General features: G+C 38.6%; 2 non-coding genes across 2 annotated transcripts; both read right to left on the bottom strand.

The window, feature by feature from the left end:
- Positions 1 to 4,803: 4,803 nt before the first annotated feature.
- On the bottom strand, positions 4,804 to 4,910 carry LOC112739053 (small nucleolar RNA R71). The gene has a single exon (XR_003169993.1). It is a non-coding gene; the product is annotated as a small nucleolar RNA R71 (small nucleolar RNA).
- An 8,920-nt stretch (positions 4,911 to 13,830) lies between these two features.
- On the bottom strand, positions 13,831 to 13,938 carry LOC112739925 (small nucleolar RNA R71). The gene has a single exon (XR_003170859.1). It is a non-coding gene; the product is annotated as a small nucleolar RNA R71 (small nucleolar RNA).
- Between the last annotated feature and the right edge of the window lie 8,248 nt (positions 13,939 to 22,186).

The following is a 22,186-nucleotide window of genomic DNA, read 5'->3' as shown; positions in this document are numbered from 1 at the left end:
GGCCATTGTTTCAAATAGCTCACTTACCCATACAGCCTACCTTTTATCTTCCATTGATTAGCCAATTTTGAGCCTATGCTTAACCCATTTGTTCTTAATTGTAGCACATTACAAGCCTAAGTGAAAAACAATAAATGTCCCTTAACTTGGATCTTTGATTGGCTTAGGCTAGTGAGAGTGTTCATTATTTGATTTTGGGAGAGTTGGGAACATTGGGTAGAGATAAAAGTGTGTTTGTGTTTTTGTTGAAAAATCTTGGGAATTGGGTACATAATCATGTGTAAATCATATGCATTGATGTTCTTGTATATATTTTAGTAATATATATATATATATATATATATATATATATATATATAGAAAAAGAAAGAAAAAAGAATTGCAATAAAAAGGGGACAAAAATGTCCCAAAGTCCAAAGTTTAATAAGAATCAATGCATATGTGTGGTGATCAAAATAAAATGCATGTGTGTGAAAAAATGAAGAATGGTAGTTAGGTTTGTTTAGAATTGTATAGGTTGTCATAGGTTAGGTGGGAAGTTTAAGTTGACAAAGATTCAAATTTCAAGCTCACTTAACCATATGCATCCTACCTTAACCCTAGCCCCATTACAACCTATGGGAAAGTCCTCATGATATTTGTATGCATGCATGAAATAATTGTTGATTCTTAGATGAAAAACAAATCTTAGAAAGCATGATTAGGGGAGAATTGAGTGAATCAACCCTATACACTTGAGTGCCTAGAGCGGATACACATCCAGTGAGGGTTCGATCGCTCAATTACATGTTTCCACCCATGATCATCATTTCTTGCAAGTTTGTAAAATCTTTCAATGATTCAATTCAATTGAGGGTTTGCTTTGATTGCTATTGCTTTAGCCCTTGTACTTGTACATGTATTCTTGGAAATTGATTTGTTTTGACCAAGTAGATGCCTTCATTTAGATAGATTGCATATAGATAGGTTGTATATAGTTAGTTTGCTTTGAATAAATGTTGATACCCTTTGCTTCTTTCTTGATTTTAGCATGAGGACATGCTTAGTTTAAGTGTGGGGAGTTTTGATATACCCCAATTTTATGGTTTATCTTGTGCTTCTTTTGAGGGATTTTATCACTTTTTCCCACATTTATTCAATGAAATAGCATGGTTTTGTAATTCTCCCTTAATTTGCGCTTAAGTATAAAAACATGTTTTTTAGGCCCTTAAATTGGTGATTTTAATTCACTTTAATTCCATTCCATGCCTTGATGTGTTTGTTGAGTGATTTCAGGTTCATAAGGCAAGTATTGGATGGAATAAATTAAGAGAAAAGCATGCAAAGTGGAGAATGCATGAGGAAACAAGGATTTAGAGTACATCAATCCAAGCGTACGCGTGGAAGTGAAGTTGCATGGCGACGCGTATGCGTACATGACGCGTACACATGGATGGGAAAATTGCCAAGCGACGCGCACGCATGACCCACGCGTACGCATTGATGCTCGCACGTGACTCACTTAAAGGCAAAATGCTGGGGCGATTTCTGAGCTGCCAGGGTTCAAATCCAACTTGTTTCTGAGGGTATTTCATGCAGAATTGAAGATTGAGCAAAGGGGGAGCACTTAGTTAGTCAACATGAGCCTTTAGTTAGTTTTCTAGAGAGAGAAGCCCCCTCTTCTCTCTAGAATTAGGTTAGGATTAGGTTAATTTCTCTTAGATCTAGGTCCAATTTCAAGTTTTCATCTTGTTTTCTTTATGATTTCTTGTTTCTACTACTTGATTCTCTTAGTTTTCATGTTAATGTCCCTTTTTATGCTCTCTTTTATATTGATGAACCATTGTTGGATCTTGATTTCTTCTAATGCAATTTTATGTTTCCATGTCTTCTTTTATGTTCATCTCAATTGTTATTGTTGATTTCTTGTTTATGATGGTCATGGACCTTGTTAATTCTTACATTTTGTGATGTTTACTTTTCTTGCACTCTAGGTGTTTGATAGAATATTTCCTCTAGTTTTTGAGTAGTTTCTTTTACTCTTGGCCTAGGCTAAGGGAGTTGAGTGATCTTGAGTCATTGTGTCTCATTGAATTGGTGATTTTAGAACCCTTAGTGGTCAATTTGGTAACCATTGACTCTAGTATACTACTAAGTCAATTAGTAGCTAGGTTAAGACTTATGGATTGATGTTGATCAAGCCATTTGACGTACTCCAAGCATAGGAGTAGATATTACGTACTTAAGGCTTTAGTGAGTAGACCTAATGAGCTCGGTTCCTCAAAATTGTCAATGTATGGTTTGTAGACAAGGATGGTGATCTCAATTTCCCATGTCTTAGCCAAGAGTTCTTCCCATTATTTTATTAGTTCTTGTTGTTTACTTTCTTGATTTTATATTTTCTTGCCCATTTATTTTCTTGTCCCTTTATAAATCAAACCCTCTTGCATCTTCATAGCCAATAATTGACCACTTCATTGCAATTCCTTGTGAGATGATCCAGAGTTTAAATACTTCGGTAAATTTTAATTTGGGGTTTGTACTTGTGACAACCAAAATTTTTGATTGGGAGGATTCTTTGTTGGTGTAGAACTATACTTGCAATGAGAATTCATTCAATTAAGGAAATTCTATACCGTATATGAAATTCAAACATCATGCGTCCATTCAAGCATCACTTAGTGTGCGTGTGCACAACCTCCTGTGCGTACGCACGGGTCGAGATTTTTCGCAGAGTGTGCGGACGCACAAATCTGTGCTTCCGCACAGGTGGACGCACATGCCTTCATTAAAATAGCACGTGACTTGCGATTTTGGTGGATTTGAGGCCCATTTCTGAAGCCATTTAGCTCATAAGGAAGGGAGAATGAAGACAATAGTATATCATAGCATTAGAGTAGCTTAGGAGTAGTGGTAGATAGTTTTTAGTGTAGTTTTTGTTTATGTTTTTCATCATCTTCTCTACTAGGGTTTTTACATTCAAGTGCCATTTCAATTTTGATCTTGGATTTTGCTAATTCCCATTGTAAGTATCTCTTTATCATTACTCTTTATAGTTACATTATTCTTACACTTTCTTATATTTCAAGTTATAGTTCAATTTCACTTCTCTCTTGCAATTTCTATTTCTTGTTGATGAATTTTATGTTTGATGATTGTTACATTCTTTCTTGAGTCTTTATTGTTGATTAAGATTATTTGTTGCTTTTGGTTTCAAGCCTTTTCTCATTTTTCCCATGTTTAAGCTTTTTGCCCACCAAGTGTTTGACAAAATGCCAAGCATGATTTTGGCCTAGTTTTCTATCTCTTGGCTTGGGCAAAGTGAGCCATTGGGTTCCTAGAGTTGGAATGTCCAACATTTAGTGTCAATTTTGGATTGTTAATTGTTCTTGTTCCCACTAATGCTATGTTGTTGCTAAGTTAATTAGCAAGCAATTTACGATTTGTGGGTTAAGAACACTTATGCTCATTTAACTTACTTTCCGATGTGAGAGTTAATCAAGTGAGATTGATCCATTCTATTTGGCATAGTTGTGGTTCCAACAAGGAAAGGACCCTTAGCTCACTTCAAGCCAAGATGCTTTTTTTAATTCAATTTCTTTATACACATTTACATTAGCTCTTTTTATACTTTACTTGTCTATATTGCATAGTTACTTCATTAATTCCTTTATTAGTCCATTTATTACAATTTTGCATGTTCTTTCATTGCTTTATATGTTCATCCCTTTATTGAAAACCCCATGATCCTCACAACCAAGATTGCACACTCATTGGTCTCAAGTGTCCTTGGGAGACGATCCGGGAATTGAAACTCCCGGAATTGAATTGGTTTTGAATTGTGACATATCCTTTAGATCAAACATTTGATTTGGGTATTAATTGTTGGTCTAGGCTATACTTTCAACGATAAGATTCTAATTTGTGAAAACCTAGATCAACGGTGTAATCTGGCCCAACATCAAATTTGGCGCCGTTACCGAGGAATCACTTTAAGTGCAATGAGTACTAAAATTTTGGTTGTTGTGAATATGTAAATAATGTGAATTTTTGTTTTTATTTGCTACTTGGCACTAACTTTGTAGATATTGTCTCTATCTAGCTAGTCTTGGTAGTTGTTAATTGTTAGGTTGGTTTATGTTTGTTTGTATATTTTGGTTTTGGCTTTTCATAATTGCATGCTTCTATTGTTTCCTTAGTTGAATGACACGGTCGCTTCCAGACCCAAGCTTGGCCCCTTTTGATCTGGAAATAGAAAGAACTTTAACTCATATAAGGCAAGCTCGACGCCAGTTAGCATTTGTGAATAGTAAATCGGGTTTGCTTGAAGAGCACTCCAATTCACTATCACCATCAATCCGTGACTATCATTCATCAATCAACGAGGAAACTTTATATTCATCTGTAGGTAGTGCTAAAATCTCTGTGAGTGACTCAGGTAACAACACCATGGTGGATCCACCTCGTAGAATCACCATGAGGGAAGCCAGAGCTCCTGATATTAATTTGCAACCGATACAAATCCGGTATTCGGCTTTGGATCCAAATTTTAAGCTTAAGACTGGCACAATCAACTTGCTTCCCAAGTACAATGGACTACCCGGGGAAGATCCTCTTAAGCATCTCAAGGATTTTCAAGTTGCATGCTCCACTGCGAGAAGACATGGTGCAGATGAAGTAGTAGTTTTGGTGTTTACTTTCCCTTTCTCTTTAGAGGAAAAAGCAAAAGAATGATTTTATACTCACCCGGGAGACGTGATTTCCAATTGGGACTTATTGCGTAAGGAATTTCTGGAAAAGTTCTACCCACCACAAAAGACAGACAAGTTGCGAAAGGAAATATCTTGCATTATGCAACGAGATGGGGAGACTCTTTATGAATACTGGAAGAGATTCAAGAAGTTGTTGGAAGCTTGCCCCCACCACCATATTGATGAGTTGGTACTTATTAGCTATTTTTTTCAAGGGATGAATCCCCAAGATAAGCTTCTCCTAGATGCCTCTAGTAGAGGATCCCTTACAAAAAACAAGACCGCCGAGGAAGCGTGGGAGATCATAGCGGATTTGGCGGACTCCACTCAACACTCAAGGGCAAGGAATCCATAACCAAAAGCTTTAAGTGAAGTTTCTCTCTCCGGAGATGCCGTTTTGACAAAGACCCTCGGTGAGATGATAATTTTGTTGAGACAAATCACCCAAGGGCAACAAATTTCCCAAGCCTTGATAGCTCCTCCACCTCAACCTCCAAGAATTGAAGGACCACCAAGAGCATGTGGTATTTGTGCTTGTAACAACCATTACACTGATTAGTGCCCTCAACTCCAGGAGGACACTACATTTTCGGTAGCCAATTCATACCCACAAACACCCAACTACAATCAACATGGAGGAAATCAAAACCAAGGGTGGAGGGATACGTCTAATCAAAAGTGGAACCAAGCCCCACAAGCTTAGCCTTACCCAAGCCAAAAAGCCTACTATCATCAAGCTCCTCAAGGTCAACCACAATACCAACAATCTTACCAACACCCTTCACAATCTCAACCTCAAGGGAGGTATCAACATCCAAATAGTAATAGTAGATCCAACCCTTCTCAAGGAAATCAAGGCCCTCCTCCTAATCAACCCTACATGAATGACACACTCCAAACTTTTATGTAAGAGCAACGGGAATTTCACAAGAAACAAGAAGCTTATATGGCTACAATTGCCGAAGCCCTCACCCGTTTGACTCTTTCCCCTCCTCCTACACAAAATGCCCAACAAGCCTCAACTTCTAGTGGTTTGCCCTTACAACCTCAACCGAATCCTAAGGGAAGCATCAATGCTATCACCCTTAGGAGTGGCACCAAGTTGGATGAAATTGGTGTTGTGCCTACAAGTTTGAGTGAGAAAACCCACAAGGAAGGGGTAGGAGAGGATATGGGGGTGATGAAGGATGAAGAGGAAGATGTTGAGAAGGATGATGAGGAACCACTCAAGGGCAAGGAGCCAAAGAGGAAAAATCCAATTGAAAAGCATATGCCCATTCCATTCCCAACTTTGGCAAAGAAGGCAAAGAAGCAAGAACAACTTGACCCCAACCTGGTGGAAATTTTTAAGAATGTTGAAGTCACCGTCCCTCTATTTCAAGCCATTCAACAAGTGCCCAAATATGCCAAGTTTCTCAAAGATGTTTGCACTCACAAGGAGAAAATTGGCGAACTTAACAAAAGGCCGATAGATGATTCTATCTCTTCTTTAGTTCCTGAAAAATGCAATGATCCCGGCCCATGTTTGGTTACTTGCTTGATTGGTGGGTTTAAGTTCACAGACTGTATGTGTAATTTAGGGACATGCGTAAGCATTATGCCACTCCCCATTTATAAGAGATTGAACTTGTCACCCTTAAAGAGGTCCTTGGCGAGATTCGTGTTGGCCGATAAGAGCATTGTATCAGTTGTGGGGATTACAGAAAATGTTCTGGTTGATATCCAAGGTTTATTTTTCCCGGTGGATTTCCCCATTTCGGAGACTCCTCCCATTGACTCAGACAAGCCATCATCTATTCTACTTGGAAGGCCGTTTCTAAAGACATCCCGATCCAAGCTTGATGCACATTCTGGAGTCTATTCTTTTGAGGCCGATGGCAAGGTAGCAAGATTCACATTAGAAGAGTCAAGGAAACCTATCCTCAAAGCTTATTCTATCTTTGGGTGCGATATAATTGAAGATGAAGTGATTGAGGTTGGCAAGGAACAAGAAGAAGAGAAGGTTACCAACAAGTTTGATTCAAGAGATAACACTCAACCCAAGAATGCCAAGGAGTTGGAGATATTCCTCCTTGGAGAAGTTTAAAGTGACCAATGAAGCCATGCATAGTCCAACTTAGAACTCTAAACCAAAGTGCTTGGTGGGAGACACCCCACCATGGTAACATTGTTCCAACTTTATCTCTTTGTTTATAGCTTTTTGAATTAGTTGTTTTCTTATGGTATGATGATTAGCTTAGTTTTGATTTGGTATTTTTGGATTGAATAAGTTGAATTGCTTGTGGATCATGAATTTATGCTTGTTTGAATAAATTGGGGTTGGTATGTTGCTATGTTATAGGAGGGAACCTTAGTTTTGAAAAGAAAAATTTTTGTGAAACAAGGCACCTGTGCATGCGCACCACCCTATGCGTGCGCACGCAACTGCGTTTTTCACCTTCTGTGCGTGCGCGCTGCCCTGTTTTCTGAGCCCTGTGCGTGCACACTTCCTCGTGCGTAAGCACATAGCCCCTTTATCGTGCTTCTCGTGCGGCCACACAGATGTGTGCGTCCACACGCTAATTGACAACCCCTCTAGTGGGAGCGTCATCACGAGCTGTGCGTGTGAACAACCTTCCATCTTTGCCCTTGTGCGTACGCACGGATCTATGTGCGCATGCACGCCTGACTCTGTACGTCAAGCGTTCTATAAAAAAAACTCTCTGTGTGATCGTGGTGCATGGAATTGTGATCACACTTTTCACAACTCCGGTACAACTAACCAGCAAGTGCACTAGGTCGTCCAAGTAATAAAATCTTACGCGAGTAATGGTCGATCCCACGGAGATTGCCGACTTGAAGCAAGCTATGGTCATCCTATAAATCTTAGTCAGGCGAATTCAATTGGTTATGAGTTTTGATAATTGAAAGATAAATAAAACGTAAATTAAAATAAATATACTTATGTAATTCATTGGTGGAAATTTCAGAAGCGTTTGGAGATGCTTTCTTGCTTCTGAACCTCTTCTTTCCTATTGTCTTCATCCAATCATGCGTGCTCCCTTCCATGGCAATCTGTATGTTGGTGGAACACCGTTGTCAATGGCTACCATCTGTCCTCTTAGTGAAAATGGTCCAAGCACGGTTTCTGTACGGCTAATCAACTGTCGGATCTCTCGTCTCAGATGAAAAATACCAGGCACAGCTACCGCACGGCTAATTATCTGTCAGTTCTCACTTGTGTCGGAATAGGATCTCTTTATCCTTTTGCACACTGTCGCTGCACGCAACATTCGTGAGTTTGAAGCTCGTCACAGTCATCCTGTCCCAGATCCTACTCGGAATACCACAGACAAAGTTTAGACTTTCTGGATCTCAGGAATGCTGCCAATTGGTTCTAGCCTCTACCATGAAGGTTCTAATCTCAGGATTTGAATGCTCTGTTGTCAGGAGAGGCAAGTCAAATCCGTGGATCAGAGACCCAAGAGATTATACTCTTGCTGTCGTCCAATGACTATGTTGAACATCATGTAGACCGCTTGTGGTTGTCAGGCACGCGAATCTTGGCTAAGCGAGTAACGGAGATAGTGGGTGATTGTCACGGGTCACCCATTCATTCTGACTTAACTGAATTAAGTACAAGAGTATATCTTGGAGAAGAAGTAAGCGTGAATTGAAAGAGAAATAGTAGTACTTGCATTAATTCATGAAGAACAGTAGAGCTCTGCACCTTAATCTATGAGGTGTAGAAACTCCACCGTTGAAAAATACATAAGAGAAATAGGTCTAGGCATGGCCGTGTGGCCAGCCTCCAAATGTGAAAAATGGCATAAGCTTCCTGAACACAATAGTAAAAAGTGATATTTATACTAAACTAATTACTAAGGATTACAGAAAATAAGTAACTAAGTGCAGATAGTGCAGAAATCTACTTCCGGGGCCCACTTGGTGTGTGCTTGGGCTGAGCATTGAGCTTTACACATGCATAGGCATTTTCTAGAGTTAAACACCAGCTTGGATGCCAGTTTGGGCGTTTAACTCCAGTTCTGGCGTTTTACGCCAGAAAAGGGTCTCTGGCTGGCGTTTAAACACCAGTTTGGGCCATCAAATCTCGGGTAAAGTATCTACTATTACATATTGCTGGAAATCCCAAGATGTCTACGTTCCAACGTAATTGAGAGCGCGCCAATTTAGCTTCTGTAGCTCCAGAAAATCCACTTCGAGTGCAGGAGGGTCAGAATCCAACAGCATCTGTAGTCCTTTCTCAGCCTCTGAATCAGACTTTTGCTCAGGTCCCTCAATTTTAGCCAAAAAATATCCGAAATTACAGAAAAACACACAAACTCATAGTAAAGTCCAAAAATGTGATTTTTGCATAAAAACTAATAAAAATATAATAAAAAGTAACTATAACATATTAAAAACTATGTAAAAACAATGTCAAAAAGCGTATAAATTATCCGCTCATCACAACACCAAACTTAAATTGTTGCTTATCCCCAAGCAACTAAAAAAATAATAGGATAAAAAGAAGAGAAAATATAATAAATTTCAAAATATCAATGAAGCTTAGTTCCAATTAGATGAGCGGGACTAGTAGCTTTTTGCTTCTGAACAGTTTTCGCATCTCACTTTATCCTTTGAAGTTCAGCAAGATTGGCATCCATAGAAACTCAGAATTCAGATAGTGTTATTGATTCTCCTAGTTTAGTATGTTGATTCTTGAACACAACTACTTTATGAGTCTTGGCCGTGACCCTAAGCATCTTGTTTTCCAATATTACCACCGGATACATAAATGCCACAGACACATAACTGGGTGAACCTTTTCAAATTGTGACTCAGCTTTGCTAGAGTCCCCAGTTAGAGGTGCCCAGAGTTCCTAAGCACACTCTTTTTGCTTTGGATCGTGATGAGCAGATAATTTATACGCTTTTTGGCATTGTTTTTACATAGTTTTTAGTATGATTTAGTTAGTTTTTAATATATTCTTATTAGTTTTTAAATAAAAATTACATTTCTAGACTTTACTATGAGTTGGTGTGTTTTTCTGTTATTTCAGGTAATTTCTGGCTGAAATTGAGGGACTTGAGCAAAAATCAGATTCAGAGGCTGAAGAGGGACTGCAGATGCTGTTGGATTCTGACCTCCCTGCACTCAAAGTAGATTTTCTGAAGCTACAGAACTCCAAATGGCGCGCTTTCAATTGCGTTGGAAAGTAGGCATCCAGGGCTTTCCAACAATATATAATAGTCCATACTTTGCCCGGGTTTAAATGACGCAAACTGGCGTTCAATGCCAGTTCCATGTTGCATTCTGGAGTTAAACGCGCAGAAACAGGTTGCAAAGTGGAGTTAAACGCCAGAAACAGGTTACAAACTGGCGTTCAACTCCAAGAGAAGCCTTTACACGTGTAAGGCTCAAATCTCAGCCCAAGCACACACCAAGTGGGCTCCGGAAGTGGATTTCTGCATCATTTACTCATTTCTGTAAACCCTAGTAACTAGTTTAGTATAAATAGGACTTTTTACTATTGTATTTACATCTTTAGTTACATCTTTGGATCATCTTTGGATTATCTTTTGATCCTTTGATCATGTTTAGGGGGCTGGCCTCTCGGCCATGCCTAGACCTTGTTCTTATGTATTTTCAACGGTAGAGTTTCTGCACACCATAGACTAAGGTGTGGAGCTCTGCTGTTCCTCATGAATTAATGCAAAGTACTATTGTTTTTCTATTCAATTCAAGCTTATTCCTATTCTAAGATATTCATTCGCACCCAAGAACATGATGAATGTGATGATTATATGACGCTCATCACCATTCTCACTTATGAACACGTGCCTGACAACCACTTCCGTTCTACATGAAGATGAGATAGAATGAGTATCTCTTAGATATCTAATACAGAGGATCGAGTCCGATATATTAGAATCTTCGTGGTATAAGTTAGAACCCATGGACGGCCATTCCCGAGATCCAGAAAGTCTAAACCTTGTCTATGGTATTCTGAGTAGGATCTGGGAAGGGATGGGTGTGACGAGCTTCAAACTCGCGAGTGCTGGGCGTAGTGACAGATGCAAAAGGATAGTAAATCCTATTCCAGTATGATCGAGAACCGACAGATGATTAGCCATGCAGTGACAGCGCATTGGACCATTTTCACAGAGAGGACGGGATGTAGCCATTGACAACGGTGATGCCCAACATACAGCTTGCCATGGAAAGGAGTAGGAATGATTGGATGAAGACAGTAGGAAAGCAGAGGTTCAGGAGGAACGAAAGCATCTCTATATGCTTATCTGAAATTCTCACCAATGAATTACATAAGTATCTCTATCCTATTTACATTTCAATCATATTTTAATTATCAAATCTCCATAACCATTTGAATCCGCCTGACTGAGATTTACAAGGTGAGCATTGCTTGCTTCAAGCCGACAATCTCTGTGGGATTGACCCTTACTCACGTAAGGTTTATTACTTGGACGACCCAGTGCACTTGCTGGTTAGTTGTGCGGAATTGTGACAAAGTGTGATTCACGTTTGAGAGCTCCAAGTTTTTGGCGCCATTGTTGATGATCGCAATTTCGTGCACCAAGTTTTTGGCGCCGTTGTCGGGGATAGAACGAACAACAATTTCACATTTGTTTCCAGCAACAACAGTGCCAAGTTTGGTCCGGCAACAACACCAAGTTTTTGGCGCTGTTGCCGGGGATTGTTCGAGTTTGGACAACTGACGATTTATCTTTTTACTCAGATTAGGTAAATTTATTTTAATTTTAAGCTTTTTGTTTTTATTATTCTTAATTTCAAAAAAAAAAAAGAAAATAAATATTTTCAAAAATATATTTTTCTTCAGAATTTTTAAGAATGCATTCTAGTGTTTCATGATGATTTGTTGAATCCCGGCTAGCTGTAAGCCATGTCTAATATTTTGGACCGGGATTTCAACTTATCATCACAAGAGCTTGTTGATCTTCACCCATTTGGCAGTTACACACATAGCTGTTGTATACATGGGAGGTGGGCAATATCTGCTGAAGCTTGGCTGGCCATTGGCCATGTCTAATTCCTGGACTGGAGCTTTAGACTAACATTGAAGATTCCTGGAATTCTTATTAAAAATTTTGAAATCCTTAGTTTTCTTTTTCCAAAATATTTTCGAAAAATATCAAAAATTTTAATAAAATCATAAAATCAAAAATAATTTGATGTTTCTTGTTTAAGTCTTGTGTCAGTTTTTAAGTTTGGTGTCAATTGCATGTTTATCTCTTTCTTGCATTTTTCGAAAATCCATGCATTGCATTCTTCATGATCTTCAAGTTGTTCTTGGTAAGTCTTTTTGTTTGATCTTTAAAATTTCTTGTTTGGTATCTTTTCTTGTTTCTCATATGCATTTTCGAATTATTAATGTCTCAACATTGAAAATTTCTAAGTTTGGTGTCTTGCATGTTTTTCTTTTCTTAAAAATTTTCAAAAATAAGTTCTTGGTATTCATCTTGACATTCAAAGTGTTCTTGGTGTTCATCTTGACATTCATAGTGTTCTTGCATGCATCATTTGTTTTGATCCAAAATTTTCATGCATTGAGTCTTTTTTATGTTTTTCTCTCTCATCATTAAAATTCAAAAATAAAAAAAAATATCTTTTCCTTATTTCACTCATAATTTTCGAAAATTTGATTTGATTTAGTCCAAAGTTTTAAAAATTTAATTGTTTCTTATGAGTCAAATCAAATTTTCAATTTAAAAATTCTATCTTTTTCAAATCTTTTTCAAAGAAATCAAATCTTTTTCATTTTTCCTTTCATAATTTCGAAAATTTCAAATTTATTTTCAAAATATTTTTCTTATTTCCATTTCATATTTTTGAAATTAATGCTAACAATTAAGGTGATTGATTCAAAAATTTTAAGTTGTTACTTGCCTATTAAGAAAGTTTCAATCTTTAAATTTTCAAATCATATCTTTTTGTTTTTTGTTAGTCAAGTAATCAACTTTAATTTTCAAAATCAAATCTTTTTTAAATTTCTTTTTCAAATCTTTTTCAAAATAAGATTCAATCACATCTTTTTCAAAATCAATTTCAAAATCTTTTCTAACTTATTTTCTAGCTTCTTATCTTTTCAAAATTGATTTTCAAATCTTTTTCAATTAATCTTATCTTTTTGTTTGATTCATATCTTTTTCAAAACTACCTAACTAACTCTCTCTTTCTAATTTTTGAAAATCCCTTCCCTCTTTTTCAAAATTCCTTTTTTATTAACTAATTGTTTTAGTTTTTACTTTAAATTAATTTCATTTTTCTTTTTTGTATTTTCAAATTCTAACTTTAAATTTAATTTAAAACAAAAATATTTTTTAATTTAATTTATTTAATTTTTGAATTCTCTCATCTCTCATCCCCTTCTGTTTATTTATTCATCTACTAACACCCCTCTTTCACCAAAGAATTCGAACTTATTCCTCTCCCTTGTGTTTGGATTCTTATCTTTTCCTTCCTCCATTATTCTCTTCTTATACTTACATAAGGAATCTCTATACTGTGACATAGAGGATTCCATATTTTCTGTTATCTTCTTTTTTATATGAGCAGGAATAAGGATAAGAACATTCTTGTTGAAGCTGATCCTGAAACTGAAAGGACTTTGAAGAGGAAGCTAAGGGAAGCTAAAGCACAACTCTCTGGAGAAAATCTGATAGAAATTTTTGAAAAAGAAGGAGACATGGCCGAAAATAATAACAATGCAAGGAAGATGCTTGGTGACTTTACTGCACCAAATTCCAATTTACATGGAAGAAGCATCTCAATCCCTGCCATTGGAGCAAATAATTTTGAGCTGAAACCTCAATTAGTTTCTCTGATGCAACAGAACTACAAATTTCATGGACTTCCATCAGAAGATCCTTTTCAGTTCTTAACTAAATTCTTGCAGATCTGTGCAACTGTTAAGACCAATGGGGTTGATCCCGAGGTCTACAGGCTTATGCTTTTCCCGTTTGCTGTAAGAGACAGAGCTAGAATATGGTTGGATTCTCAACCTAAAGATAGCCTGAACTCTTGGGATAAGCTGGTCACTGCTTTCTTAGCCAAGTTCTTTCCTCCTCAAAAGCTTAGTAAGCTTAGAGTGGATGTTCAAACCTTCAAACAGAAGGAAGGTGAATCCCTCTATGAAGCTTGGGAGAGATACAAGGAACTGACCAAAAAGTATCCTTCTGACATGCTTTCAGAATGGACCATCCTGGATATATTCTATGATGGTCTGTCTGAACTATCAAAGATGTCACTGGACCATTCTGCAGGTGGATCCATTCACCTAAAGAAAACATCTGTAGAAGCTCAGGAACGCAGACATGGTTGCAAATAACTAGTTCATGTACACTTCTGAAAGGAATCCTGTGAGTAATGGGACGCCTCAGAGGAAGGGAGTTCTTGAAATTGATACTCTGAATGCCATATTGGCTCAGAACAAAATATTGACTCAGCAAGTCAATATGATCTCTCAAAGTCTGAATGGATTGAAGGAATCATCCAACAGTACTATAGAGCCATCTTCTGAAGAAGAAGCTTATGATCCTGAGAACCTTGCAATAGCAGAGGTGAATTACATGGGTGAATCCTATGGAAACACCTATAATCCCTCATGGAGAAATCATCCAAATTTCTCATGGAAGGATCAACAAAAGCCTCAACAAGGCTTTAATAATGGTGGAAAAAACAGGTTTAGCAATAGCAAACCTTTTCCATTATCCACTCAGCAACAGACAGAGAATTCTGAGCAGAACCCATCTAGCTTAGCAAATATAGTCTCTGATCTATTTTAGTCCACTCTGAGTTTCATGAATGAAACAAGGTCCTCTATTAGAAATTTGGAGGCACAAGTGGGCCAGCTGAGTAAAAGAGTCACTGAAACTCCTCCTAGTACTCTCCCAAGCAATACAGAAGAGAATCCAATGAGAGAGTGCAAGGCCATTGACTTGACCATCATGGCCGAACCTACAAGGGAGGAGGAGGTTGTGAATCCTAGTGAGGAAGACCTCCTAGGACATTCAGTGACCAATAAGGAGTTTCCCTTTGAGGAACCAAAGGAATCTGAGGCTCATCTAGAAACTATAGAGATTCCATTGAACCTCCTTCTGCCCTTCATGAGCTCTGATGAGTATTCTTCTTCTAAAGAGAATGAAGACGTTACTGAAGAGCAAGTTGCTAAGTACCTTGGTGCAATCATGAAGCTGAATGCCAGTCTATTTGGTAATGAGACTTGGGAAGATGAACCTCCCTTGCTCACTAATGAACTAAATGCATTGGATAGGCAGAAATTGCCTCAAAAGAAACAGGATCCTGGCAAATTCTTAATACCCTGTACCATAGGCACCATGACCTTTGAGAAGGCTCTGTGTGACCTGGGGTCAGGAATAAACTTAATGCCACTCTCTGTAATGGAGAAACTTGGGATCTTTGAGGTGTAAGCTGCCAGAATCTCATTAGAGATGGCAGACAACTCAAGAAAATAGGCTTATGGACAAGTAGAGAATGTATCAGTAAAGGTTGAAGGCCTTTACATCTCTACTGATTTCATAATCCTAGACACTGGGAAGGATGAGGATGAATCCATCATCCTTGGAAGACCTTTCCTAGCCACAGCAAGAGCTGTGATTGATGTGGACAGAGGAGAGTTAGTCCTTCAACTGAATGAGGACAACCTTGTGTTTAAAACTTAAGGATCTCCCTCTGTAACCATGGAGAGGAAGCATGAAAAGCTTCTCTCACTGCAGAGTCAACCAAAGCCCCCAGAGTCAAACTCTAAGTTTGGTGTTGGGAGGCCACAACCAAACTTTAAGTTTGGTGTTGAATCCCCACATTCAAACTTTAAGTTTGGTGTTGGAAGGTTCCAACAATGCTCTGAACATCTGTGAGGCTCCATGAGAGCTCACTGTCAAGCTACTGACATTAAAAAAGCGCTTGTTGGGAGGCAACCCAATGTTATTTAATTATATTTATTTTATTTTTATTTTTATTTCGTGTTTTATTAGGTTGATGATCATGTGGAGTCACAAAAACTACTAAAAAATCAAAAACAAAATGAAAAACAGCATTAAAAACAGCACACCCTGGAGGAGGAGTATTCAAACGCCAGAAACAAGCATCTGTCTGGCGTTTAACGCCAGAAACAAGCACCAAGCTGGCGTTTAACACCAGAAACAAGCATCTACCTGGCGTTAAACGCCAGAAACAGGCTACATTTGGGCGTTTAACGCCAGAAACAAGCAGCAGTCTAGCGTTAAACGCCAGGATTGCACAGCAAGGGCGTTTTACACGCCTAATTGGAGCAGGGATGTTAAGTCCTTGGCCCCACTGGATCTGTGGACCCCATAGGATTCCCACAGGATCTGTGGACCCACAGGATCCCCACAGGATCCCCACCTTTTCTTCTATCCTCTTTACACCTTTTCATAACCCTCTTCCCCAAATACCCTTCACCAATCACCTCCAATTCCCCTCCAAAACCATCATACACCCACCTACACCCACCCACTCAAATTCAAACCATCACTCCTTCCTTTTCACACATCATAACCACCTTAAATCCCTAGTGGCCGAACCATTCACACACCCCCATCTCCTCCATTTTCTTCTTCTTCTACTACTACTTCCTTTCTTCTTTTGCTCAGGGACGAGCTAACGTTTTAAGTTTGGTATGGTAAAAGCATTGCTTTTTGTTTTTTCATAACCATTTATGGCACCTAAGGCCGGAGAAACCTCTAGAAAGAGGAAAGGGAAGACAAAAGCTTCCACCTCCGAGTCATGGGAGATGGAGAGATTCATCTCAAGGGTCCATAGCTCAGTAGTAGAGCATTTGACTGCAAAACAAGAGATCATGGACCTCAACAACAACATGAGCAATTCCCTCACCAAGAAATCCTTGAGATACCTCAAGGGATACATTTTCCTCCACACAACTATTGGGAACAACTAAGGGTGGAACACCAAGAGCAGTCCATCATTCTCCATGAGATTAGAGAAGATCAAAGAGCTATGAGGGAGGAGCAACAAAGACAAGGAAGAGACATAGAGGAGCTCAAAAGCACCATTGGTTCTTCAAGAAGAGGAAGACGCCATCCTCACTAAGGTGGACTCATTCCTTAATCTCCTTGTCTATTTATTTTACTGTTTTTCAATTTTTGAGCTTTATGTTTTATTTATGTTTGTGTCTTCACTATATGATCACTAGTGTCTAAGTGTCTATGCCTTAAAGTTATGAATGTCCTATGAATCCATCACCTCTCTTAAATGTAAAAAATGTTCTAAAAACAAAAGAACAAGAAGTACATGGTTTTGAATTCATCCTTGAAACTAGTTTAATTATTTTGATGTGATAACAATACTTTTTATTTTCTGAATGAATGCTTGAACAATGCATATGTCTTTTGATATTGTGGTTTATGAATGTTAAATATGTTGGCTCTTGAAGAATAAGGAAAAAGGAGAAATGTTATTTGAAGATCTGAAAAATCATAAAAATGATTCTTGAAGCAAGAAAAAGCAGTGAATAAAAAAGCTTGCGAAAAAAGAAAGAAGAGAAAAATAGCGAAAAAAAAGAGAAAAAGAAAAAGAAAAAGGAAGCAGAAAAAGCAAATAGCCCTTAAAAACAAAAGGCAAGGGTAAATAAAAAGGATCCAAGGCTTTGAACATCAGTGGATAGGAGGGCCTAAAGGAATAAAATCCTGGCCTAAGCGGCTAAACCAAGCTATCCCTAACCATGTGCTTGTAGCGTGAAGGTGTCAAGTGAAAACTTGAGACTAAGCGGTTAGAGTCAAGGTCCAAAGCAAAAAAAAAAGTGTGCTTAAGAACCCTGGACACCTCTAATTGGGGACTTTAGCAAAGATGAGTCACAATCTGAAAAGGTTCACCCAGTTATGTGTCTGTGGCATTTATGTATCCGGTGGTAATACTGGAAAACAAAGTGCTTAGGGCCACGGCCAAGACTCATAAAGTAGCTGTGTTCAAGAATCAACATACTGAACTAGGAGAATCAATAACACTATCTGAACTCTGAGTTCCTATAGATGCCAATCATTCTGAACTTCAATGGATAAAGTGAGATGCCAAAACTATTCAAGAGGCAAAAAGCTACAAGTCCCGCTCATCTGATTGGAGCTAAGTTTCATTGATATTTTGGAATTTATAGTATATTCTCTTATTTTTATCCTATTTGATTTTCAGTTGCTTGGGGACAAGCAACAATTTAAGTTTGGTGTTGTGATGAGCGGATAATTTATACGCTTTTTGGCATTGTTTATACATAGTTTTTAGTATGATTTAGTTAGTTTTTAATATATTCTTATTAGATTTTAAATAAAAATCACATTTCTAGACTTTACTATGATTTTGTGTGTTTTTCTGTGATTTCAGGTAATTTCTGGCTGAAATTGAGGGACTTGAGCAAAAATCAGATTCAGAGCCTGAAGAAGGACTGCAGATGCTGTTGGATTCTGACCTCCCTACACCCAAAGTGGATTTTCTGGAGCTGGAGAACTCCAAATGGTGCGCTTTCAATTGCGATGGAAAGTAGACATCCAGGGCTTTCCATCAATATATAATAGTCCATACTTTGCCCGAGTTTAGATGACGCAAACTGGCATTCAACGCCAGTTCCATGTTGCATTCTGGAGTTAAACGCCAGAAACAGGTTGCAAAGTGGAGTTAAACACCAGAAACAGGTTACAAACTGGCGTTCAACTCCAAGAGAAGCCTCTACACATGTAAAGCTCAATGCTCAGCCCAAGCACACATCAAGTGGGCTGCGAAAGTGGATTTCTGCATCATTTACTCATTTCTGTAAACCCTAGTAACTAGTTTAGTATAAATAGGACTTTTTACTATTGTATTTACATCTTTAGTTACATCTTTGGATCATCTTTGGATTATATTTTGATCCTTTGATCATGTTTAGGGGGCTGGCCTCTCGGCCATGCCTAGATCTTGTTCTTATGTATTTTCAACGGTAGAGTTTCTACACACCATAGACTAAGGTGTGGAGCTCTGCTGTTCCTCATGAATTAATGCAAAGTACTATTGTTTTTCTATTCAATTCAAGCTTATTCCTATTTTAAGATATTCATTCGCACCCAAGAACATGATGAATATGATGATTATGTGACGCTCATCACCATTCTCACTTACGAACACGTGCCTGACAACCACTTCCGTTCTACATGAAGATGAGATAGAATGAGTATCTCTTAGATATCTAATACAGAGGACCGAGTCCGAGATATTAGAATCTTCGTGGTATAAGTTAGAACCCATGGACGGCCATTCCCGAGATCCGGAAAGTCTTAACCTTGTCTATGGTATTCCGAGTAGGATCTAGGAAGGGATGGCTGTGACGAGCTTCAAACTCGCGAGTGTTGGGCATAGTGACAGACGCAAAAGGATAGTAAATCCTATTCCAGTATGATCGAGAACCGACAGATGGTTAGCCATGCAGTGACAGCGTATTGGACCATTTTCACAGAGAGGACGGGATGTAGCCATTGACAACGGTGATGCCCAACATACAGCTTGCCATGGAAAGGAGTAGGAATGATTGGATGAAGACAGCAGGAAAGCAGAGGTTCAGGAGGAACGAAAGCATCTCTATACGCTTATCTGAAATTCTCACCAATGAATTACATAAGTATCTCTATCCTATTTATATTTCAATTATATTTTAATTATCAAATCTCCATAACCATTTGAATCCGCCTGACTGAGATTTACAAGGTGCCATTGCTTGCTTCAAGCCGACAATCTCCGTGGGATCGACCCTTACTCACGTGAGGTTTATTACTTGGACGACCTAGTGCACTTGCTGGTTAGTTGTTTAGAATTGTGACAAAGTGTGATTCACGTTTGAGAGCTCCAAGTTTTTGGCGCCATTGTTGATGATCACAATTTCGTGCACCAGATCGTGACTTTAACCCCTCAGTCTCAAGCTTTTCACTTGAACCTTCATGACACAAGCACATGGTTAGGGACAGTTTGATTTAGCTGCTTAGGCCAGGATTTTATTCCTTTGGGCCCTCCTATCCATTAATGCTCAAAGCGTTGGATCCTTTTTACCCTTGCCTTTTAGTTTAAAGGGTTATTGGCTTTTTCTGCTTGTTTTTTCTTTTTTCTTTATTTTTTGCCATTTTTTTCGCAAGCTTTGTGTTTTTCACTACTTTTTCTTGCTTTAAGAATCAATTTTATGATTTTTCAGATTATCAATAACATTTCTCTTTTTTTTCATTATTCTTTCAAGAGCCAACAATTTTAACACTCATAAACTTCACTATAAAAAATATGCACTGTTCAAGCATTCATTCAGAAAACAAAAAGTATTGCCACCACATCAAAATAATTAAACTATTTTCAAGATAGAATTCAAAATTCATGTACTTCTTTTTCTTTTTTCAGAAAACATTTTTCATTTAAGAAAGGTGAAAGATTCATGGAACATTCATAACTTTAAGACATAGACACTAAACACTAATGATCATGTAATGAAGACACAAACATAGTCAAAACATAAAGCATAAAAACCGAAAACAGAAAAGAAAAGAAAATAAACAAGGAGATTAAAGAACGGGTCCACCTTAGTGATGGTGGCTTCTTCTTCCTCTTGAAGAACCAATGGAGTTCTTGAGCTCCTCTATGTCTCTTCCTTGCCTTTGTTGCTCCTCTCTCATGGCCTTTTGGTCCTCTCTGATTTTATGGAGGATGATGGAGTGCTCTTGGTTCTCCACTCTTAGTTGCTTCATGTTGGAACTCAATTCTCCTAAAGAGGTGTTGAGTTGCTCCCAATAGTTGTGTGGAGGGAAATGCATCCCTTGAGGCATCTCAGGGATTTCTTGATGAGGGACTTCCTAATGCTCTTGTTGAGGTCCATGAGTGGGATCTCTTATTTGCTCCATCCTCTTTCTAGTGATGGGCTTTTGAGATGAATCTCTCCATCTCCCATGACTCAGAATTGGAAGCAACTGCCTTCCCTTTCCTCTTCCTAGAGGTTTCTCCGGCCTTAGGTGCCATTAATAGTTATGGAAAAACAAAAAGCAGAGCTTTTTTCCACACCAAACTTAAAAGGTTTGCTCGTCCTCGAGAAAAAGAAGAAAGAAAGGTTTAGAGAAAGAAGAGATGGAGGAGATGGAAGTGTGTGAATGGTTCGGCCAAGGGGGTTTTAGGTGGTTATGATGTGTGAAAATAAAGGAGTGTTGAGGGGCTTATATAGGAGTGGAGTGGAGAGGGAATTCTTGTAATAGGGGTTGGGTTTGAGTGGGAGATGGTTTGAATTTGAATGGGTGGGGGTAGGTGGGTTGTATGATGGTTTTGGAGGAGAAATGGAAGTGATTGGTGGAGGTTATTTTAGGGAAGAGTGTTATGGAAAGGTGTGAAGAGGAGAGAAAAAGAGTTGGGGTAGGTGGGAATCCACAGATCCTGAGGTGTCAAGGAATTCTGCTCCCTGCACGTTTCTGGCATATAACGCCAGCTCTGCTGCCTTTCCTGGCGTTAAACGCCAGGCTGATACCCCTTTCTGGCGTTTGATGCCAGCCAAACACGCTTTTTTGGCGTTCAACGCCAGTCTGTCTGCCAATTCTGGCGTTTAAACGCCAGTAAGCCTGTCCTCCAGGGTGTGCTATTTTTTATGCTATTTTTGATTCCGCTTTAATTCTGCAGCTATTTTTGTGACTCCACATGATCATCAACCTAAAGAAAACATAAACTAACAATGGAAAATAAAATGAAAAAGTAATTAACATAGATAAATAAGATTGGGTTGCCTCCCAATAAGCGCTTCTTTAATGTCAATAGCTTGACAGTAAGCTCTTACAGATCTTCACAGATACTCAGAGCATGATGGTGGCCTCCGAACACCAAACTTAGAGTTTGAATGTGGGGGCTTGACTCTGTATTAAGAGAAGCTTTTCATGCTTCCTCTCCACGGTTACAGAGGAAGATCCTTGAGCCTTAAACACAAGGTAGTCCTCATTCAGTTGCAGGACTAACTCTCCTCTGTCCACATCAATTACAGCCCTTGCTATGGCTAGGAAGGGTCTTCCAAGGATGATGGATTCATCCTCATCCTTCCCAGTATCTAGGATTATGAAGTCAGCAGGGATGTAAAGGCCTTCAACCTTCACTAAGACATCCTCTACAAGTCAATAAGCCTATTTCATTGATTTGTCTGCCATCTCTAGTGAGATTCTTGCAGCTTGTACCTCAAAGATCCCTAGTTTCTCCATTACAGAGAGTGGTATGAGGTTTATATTCCCTGACCCCAGGTCACACAGAGCCTTCTCAAAGGTCATGGTGCCTATGGTACAAGGTATTAAGAACCTTCCGAGATCTGGTTTCTTCTGAGGTAATTTCTGCTGAACCAAGGCATTCAGTTCATTGATGAGCAATAGAGGTTCATCCTCCCAAGTCTCATTACCAAATAACTTGGCATTCAA

The sequence above is a fragment of the Arachis hypogaea genome, chromosome 13 (genome assembly GCF_003086295.3).
Source record: "Arachis hypogaea cultivar Tifrunner chromosome 13, arahy.Tifrunner.gnm2.J5K5, whole genome shotgun sequence".
NCBI classification, from domain to species: Eukaryota; Viridiplantae; Streptophyta; class Magnoliopsida; order Fabales; family Fabaceae; genus Arachis; species Arachis hypogaea.
The sequence above is the reverse complement of the archived record's forward strand: the minus strand, read 5'-3'. Positions and strand labels throughout refer to the sequence as shown.